Below are 8,176 nucleotides of genomic sequence, written 5' to 3' on the forward strand. Positions count from 1 at the left end.
AGATACAGAGAACAAAGTAGTGTTTACCAGAGGGGAGGGGGTGTAGGGGGAGGGCAAAATGGGTAAAAGGGGTCATTGTTTGGTGATGGATAGAAACTAAACTTTTGGTGGTTAGCATACTGTAGTATATACAGAAGTCAAAATATATACAGAAGTCAAAATATAATGATATACACATGAAACATATAATGTTAAAACCAATGTTACCTCAATGAAAATTATTTTAATTATTAAAATTATTTTAGTTATTTAATTTAAAAATTTTAATGGTGAAAACAAATTTGGGAAGGATGTGGAGAAAGTGCAACCCTTGTGCATTGCTTGTGGGACCATAAAATGGTGCAGCTGCTGCAGAAAACAGTTTGGCTGTTCCTCAAAAAATTAAAAATAGAATTAGTGTATGATCCATTAATTCCACTTCTGAGTATTTACCAAAAAGAACTGAAAGGAAGGGCTTGAACAGATTTTTGTACACTCATGAACATAGCAGCATTATTCACAATGGCCAAGAGGTTGATGTAACCCTCAGTGTTGTCTATCAACATATGAATGGATAAATAAAAGGTGGTATATACAGACAATGGAATATTATTCAACCTTAAAAAGATAGAAAATTCTGACACATGCTACAACATGGATAAATCTTGAAGACATTATGCTAAGTGAAAGAACTAGTCAGAAAATGACATTTTGTATGTTTACACTTATATGATTTACTAGTGTAGTCAGATTCATAGAAACAGAAAGTAGAATGGTGGTTTTTAGGGGCTAAGGGAGAAGGGAATGCATAATTGTTTAACAAATACAGAATTTCAGTTTGGGAAGAAGAAAAATTTCTGGAGATGGATGGTGGTGATGTTTGCACAACAATGTTAATGAACTTAATGCTGCTGAACTGTACATTTATAACTAGTCAGAATGGTTAATTTTATCTTATGTTACCACAATTTTTAAAAATAAGTCACATTGTCCCAAAATACAAAAGTCAAAGAAAAAAAGAAAAGCTCTTTCTCCCTAACTTTTGAGATGCTTGCAGATCTCATGGTCAGAGAAATTTCCCTATGCAATAGTCTCTTTCCCCCCTCTTGGAAAAATCCTTACCTATAAAAAATAGTAATCAACTATGTAAAACAAAGATCATAATAACATAGTTTAGGTTTTATGTCACATGTAGAAGTAGAACATAGCAATATTAGCATAAAGTTGGAGGCAAAAGAAATGAAAGTAGAATACGGCATGGTTTTTATTTCATACATGAAGCAGTACAGTATTATTTAAAGGTTGATTATGATAAGTAACATTTTTTTAAAAACCTTCCAAGAAAGAACTCTTTCAGCTCAGATCACTTTACTGGGGAATTCTACCAAATATTTAAAGAAGAAATAATACCAATTTTTTACAAGCTTTTCTAGAAACTTGAAGAGGAGGTAATACTTCCCTACTCATTCTCTGAGGCCAGCAATACAATGGTAACAAAACCAAGAAATGATGTTTCAAGAAAAAAAAACTACAGACCAAATATTTCATGAATACAGATGCAAGCATTCTTACATATAAATATGATAATACATCATGTTCATGCACTATTTTAAGCACTTTAACTACTCAGAATAATCCTTATATGGTAGGTACTATTATTGGCTACATTTTATAGGTAACAACATCCAGCTACAAGAAATTCAAATAACTTGCCTAAGGTCACAGTCTGAGAGCCTGGACAGACAAGAAATATTAGTCTGCCCTCATCTGACTCCATGACAAGTACTGAAAAGTTCATGTTAACAGAAACCAACATCTTCCAAAACCTCCCCTCCTCAGGCTGTCCACTAAGTATGTATTTTGCTACCACTGGGGACAACTTACTTATCTATCCAAGTAGCAACTCTTCATCCAACTATCAATATCTGCTAAGATACACATAGAACATGCATTGAGTCTTTGCCATGGACATTGTTTTACATATTTAAAAACAAGTACATGATAAATTTAAATAGTTGTATTTTTAAAATTTATATAGTTATTAATGGCTATATTTAAATATAGGTGTTAGGTCTTCTCTAAATGTTTGATACAATTTACCATTGCAACAAAAAGAATAAAATACATAGAAATAAACCTACCTAAAGAGACAAAAGACCTGTATGTAGAAAACTATAAGACATTGATGAAAGAAATTAAAGATGATACAAATAGATGGAGAGATATACCATGTTCTTGGATCGGAAGAATGAACATTGTGAAAATGACTATACCCAAAGCAATCTACAAATTCAATGCAATCCCTATCAAACTACCAACGGCATTTTTCACAGAACTAGAACAAAAAATTTCACAATTTGTATGGAAACACAAAAGATCCCGAATAGCCAAGGTACACTTGAGAAAGAAAAACAGAGCTGGAGGAATCAGGCTCCCTAACTTCAGACTACATTACAATGCTACGGTAATCAAGACAGTATGGTACTGGCACAAAAACAGAAATATGGATCAATGGAACAGGATAGAAAGCCCAGAGATAAATCATAAAAATCTACAAAAAATAAATGCTGGAGAGGGTATGGGGAAAAGGGAACCCTCCTGCCCTGTTGGTGAGAATGTACATTGATACAGCCACTATGCAGAACAGTATAGAGGTTCCTCAAAAAACTAAAAATAGAACTACCATATGACCCAGTAATCCCACTACTGGGTGTATACCCTGAGAAAACCATAATTCAAAAAGAGACATGTACCACAATGTTCATTGCAGCACTATTTACAATAGCCAGGACATGGAAGCAACCTAAGTGTCCACTGACAGATGAATGGATAAAGAAGATGTGGCACATATATACAATGGAACATTACTCAGCCATAAAAAGAAACAAAATTGAGTTATTTGTAGTGAGGTGGATGGACCCAGAGTCTGTCACACACAGTGAAGTAAGTCAGAAAGAGAAAAACAAATACCGTATGCTAACACATATATATGGAACCAAAAAAAATGGTTCTGATGAACCTAGGGGCAGGACAGGAATAAAGATGCAGACATAGAGAATAGACTTGAGGACACGGGGAGGGGGAAGGGTAAACTGGGATGAAGAGAGAGAGTAGCATTGACATATATATACTACCAAACGTAAAATAGATAGCTAGTGCGAAGCAGCTGCATAGTGCAGGGAGATCAGCTTGGTGCTTTCTGACCACCTAGAGGGGTGGGATAGGGAAGGTGACAGGGAGGCTCAAGAGGGAGAGGGTATGGGGATATATGTATACATATAGCTGATTCACTTTGTTATATAGCAGAAACTAACACAACACTGGAAAACAATTATACTCCAATAAAGATGTAAAAAAATTAAAAAAATAAAAACATACAAACAAGAAGATGTTTAAATAAACCCTTTAGCCAAAGGTATTGGAATAGGGCAACCTAGCAAAACAGAAAACTTTTGACAATACCTGCCCTTCTCCATGCCAGCACCAATGGTAAAATTATCTCGACTGATGTCAGGAAGGCCAAAAGGGGAGCTTAACTACCCTACCCCAACTAGTTGAATGAGGTAAAACATAGCAGTGTAAAATGAATCCCAAGCAATCAGAAGAAAGGAAATAATTAAGATAAAACTAGGCATCAATAAAATTGAAAACCTATTATCAATAAAGCCAAAAGCTCTTTCTTTGAAAATAGCAATAAAATTGACAAATCTTTAATGAGTTTGACAAAAAATAACATGAAAGAAAACAACAATTACTAATATCAAGTTTGAACTGGGGAATATAATTATAGATCCTTTAAAAGGATACCTAGGGATGATTACAAACAGTTGTACAAACACAAATTTGACAATGTAAATAAAATAGAACAATTCCTTTTTAAATTTATTTTTTTAGTGAAGTATAGTTGATTTACAATGTTGTGCCAATCTCTGCTGTACAGCAAAGTAACTCAGTTATATATAGACATTCTTTTTTTAAATATTCTTTCCCCTTACGGTTTGTCACAGGATATCAAATACGGTTCCCTGTGCTATACAGTAGGACCTTGTTTATCCATCATGTATATTATAGTTCACATTTGCTAATCCCAAACTCCCAGTCCTTCCCTCCCCCCTCCACTCTCCTTTGGCAACCACAAGTCTGGAACAATTCCTTTAAAACCACATATTACCATAACTCACCCCATATGAACCAGATTAACATTGAGTCCTATACCTATAAGATAAATTGAATCTGTAATTTAAAAGCTTCAAAAAATCATCTAGACACAGAAGGTTTTCACTAGAGAATTCTACCAAAATTTTAAAGAAGAATTAACACCAATTCTGCAAATCTCTTCCGCAATATAGGAGTACAATTCCCAACTACTTTTATGAGACCTGTGTTATTCCAAAAACAGATAAAGACAGTACAACAAAAGAAAACTAAAAACCAATATCTCTCATGAGCATAAAAGCAAAAACCCTAAAAAATACTAGCAAAATTTATTTAGTAATGTATCAAAATAATTATATACAATGACCAAGTGGGGTTTATTCCAAGAATACAAGGCTGGTTCAATATTTTAAAATAAAAACTGTAACAATAGGTTAAAGAATAAAAATCATATCAATTGATAAAGAAAAAGCATTTGAAAAAATTCAACACCCAAGCAGGATTAAAAAAAAAAGACTCTCAGCAAATTAGGAAGAGAGGGGGACTTCCTCAACTTGAAAAAGAACATCTATAAACACCCTAGAGCTAAGATCATACTTAGTGGTAAAGAGTGAATGCTTTTTCTTTAAGATTAGAAACATGGAATGTATGTCCAGTCCCACCGCTCTTATTCAACATATTACTGGATGTCTTAGCAAGTACTGACACAGTAAGGCCAGAAAAGGAAATAAAAGGGATATAGATTGGAAAGGAAAAATTAAATTATCCTTAATGGCAGATAACATTGTTGTCTATGTACAAAGCCCCAAGGAGTCTACAAAAAAAAACAAAACACAGAAAACTTCTAGAACTAATAAGAGAATTCAGCAACGTTACAGGCTACAAGATCATCAGCCAAAAATCAACCTTACTTCTCTATATTAGCAAAGAATATGTGGAAACAAATCAAAAACTAAATACCATTTACAATCACTCCTAAAAAAGAAATACTAGGTGTAATTTTAATAGTAAGACTTGTAAAGCATCTGTACGTTGATCTCTTACATGAAGATGAGCAAGAGGTCCTGATATCACAGCTTCTGATGTCAATGGAGATCCCTTCCATGTCTCCCTTGATCTATTCCAAACCACATAGCTGGCAAGATGTCTGTGAAGATCAATGGATGAAACACTGTCAGGGGCAATTTCACCATCTATGACTGAAGCCAATTAAAATGCTGATTAAATAAAACAAGAACTAAATAAATGAAGATACATAACATTTCCATGGACTGGAAGAATGAAAACAGAAAATATGTCAATTTTCTCACATTGATCTATAGGTTTAACACAATTCTCATCAAAAATTCCAGCAAGATTATTTATAGATACAGACAAGTTAGTACTAAAATTTATACAGTAAGTCCCCTACATACAAACCTTCAAACTGCAAACTTTCAAAGATGTGAACATACCTTCACATGTCCAATCATGTAAGTTAGTTCGCATGTCTGGTATACATTGTCATGTGCATGCATCCTCTACAAGTGGTTGTGCTTTTGTGTACTTTACTGTACAACACCGTTGCTGTGCAACACGAGGAGCTTACTAATGAAGACTTGATGGAGTTGGACACCCAGAGAAAGGATGAAGAGAGATATGAGGAAGAAGTAACGGAAGAACCGAAGATATTCATGACACAGGAAATGGCAAGGGGATTCTCTTTATTTGAGGACACACTGTTAGTTTTTGAGGCACAGGACCTGAACATAGAACGGTACATGATGGTTGCAGCAGCCATTCAGAATGCAACCCATTGCTACTGTGTCATCTATGATGAGAAAAAAGAGCTACTACCCAGACATCACTGGATCATTTTTTCAAGAGCATAGATAGAATTGAATCCAGCAAGGAGCCAGAACCTGTGTCATCAATGCCAGGCGTGAGTGAAGTTGCAGCTTGCCCTCCATCTCCTATTGCTGGCCATCCTTCAGCTCTACCATCTCCCACCTACCCTCCCTCCTCCAGTCAGTAACTCTTCTTCCCTGTTCACTCGATGCCAGCCCCTGTATGCCAGCTGTTGTACTGTACTACGGTACTTTTCAAGGTGCTGTAAGATTAAAAACGTTTTAATTTTTGTGGGTGTTTTTTTTTGGCTGCATTGGGTCTTCGTTGCTGCACGTGGGCTTTTCTCTGGTTGTGGCGAGTGGGGGCTGCTCTTCGTTGTAGTGCACGGGCTTCTCACTGTGGTGGCTTCTCTTGTTGCAGAGCACAGGCTCTTGGCACATGGGCTTCCGTAGTTGTGGCTCGCGGGCTCAGTAGCTGTGGCTCATGGGCTCCAGAGCATAGGCTCAGTAGTTGTGATGCACGGGCTTAGTAGCTCCGTGGCACGTGGGATCTTCCCGGACCAGGGATCGAACCTGTGTCTCCTGCATTGGCAGGTGGATTCTTAACCACTACACTTCCAGGGAAGCCCCTTTGTGTTTGTTTTTTATGTATTATTTGTATGAAAAGTATTTTAAACCTATTACAGTACAGTACTATATAGCCGATTGTGTTAGTTGGGTACCCAGGCTAACTTTGTTGGACTTACAAACATGTTCTTGGAACAGAGCTCATTCATATGTAGGGGACTTACTATGGAAAGACAAATAAACTCGAATAACTAAAACAATTCTGAGAAAGAAAAATAAAGTGGGAGAAATCACTCTGCTAATGTTAAGACTTACTATATAGCTACAATAATGAAGACAATGTGGTATTGCAGAGGAATAGGCACACATGTAAACTGAGCAGAATAGAGAACACAGAAATAGATTCACACAAAAATGCCAAACTGATTTTGGACAAAGGGCAAAAGCAATTCAGTGGAAGAATGATACCTCTTTAAAAACTTGTACTGGTACAATTAGACATCTATAGGAAAAAAAAAGAACCTAAAACTCACATCATATACAAAAGTCAAATCCATGATGGATAGTGGATTTAAATGTCAAGAGTAAACTTTTAAAAATTTAAGAAAAAAAAACAGGAGAAAAATCTTGATGACCTGGGGATAGATGAAAAGTCCTTAGATATGACACAATAACATGATCCATTAAAAAAAAACATAAATTGGATTTTATCAAAATTAAAATCAAAAACATTTGTGCTGCTAAACACTGTTAAGATGATGAAAAGACAAGCTACAGACTGGGAGAAAACATTTTGCAAATTACATATCAAACATGATCTTATATTTACAATATATAATGAAGTCACAAAACTTAACAGTAAAACAATATTCAGTTAGAAAAGAAGTAAAAGACATGAACTGACATTTTACCGAAGTCAGTCATATGGATGGAAAATAAGCACATGAAAAGATGTTCAACATTTTTAGCCATCAGGGAATTGCCAATTAATGCCACAACGTTAAATCACTACACAGATAGCAGACTGGCTAAAATAAAATATAGTGACAATACCAAATGCTAGTGAGAATTAGGAAACTAGATCTTTCATACATTGTTAGTGGTAATGTAAGATGGTACAACTACTCTGGAAAGTAATTTGGCATTTTCTTATAGAACTATACCTGTACTTACCATATAACCCAGCAATCACACTCTTGAGTATTTATTCCAGAGAAATGAAAACATATCTTTACACAAAAATCTTCATGTGAATGTTCATAGCAGCTTTATTCATAACTACAAAAATACTGGAAACAACCTAAATATCTTTCAGTAGTTAAACAAATTCTAGTGCGCCCCTACAACTGAATACTATTTAGCAAAAAGAAATAATTGAATTATCGATAAATGCAACGTCCTGTATGTATGTCATAGACATTACATTCAATGAAAAAAATACTCTAAAGGTTACGTACTGTATGATTCTATTTATATAACATTCTCAAAATGACAAAGCTATAAAGATGGAGAACAGATTAGTGGTTGCCAGGGAACGGAGATGGGGGAGAGTTGTTGCTAAATGAGAGGCAATATGAGGAACTTCCTTTGCAATGATGAAATAATTCTGTATCATGACTGTGGTGATGATTTCATGAATCTAAACATGT

This window comes from Neophocaena asiaeorientalis, unplaced genomic scaffold, assembly GCF_003031525.2.
Source record: "Neophocaena asiaeorientalis asiaeorientalis breed wild unplaced genomic scaffold, Neophocaena_asiaeorientalis_V1.1 scaffold675, whole genome shotgun sequence".
Lineage (NCBI taxonomy): Eukaryota > Metazoa > Chordata > Mammalia > Artiodactyla > Phocoenidae > Neophocaena > Neophocaena asiaeorientalis.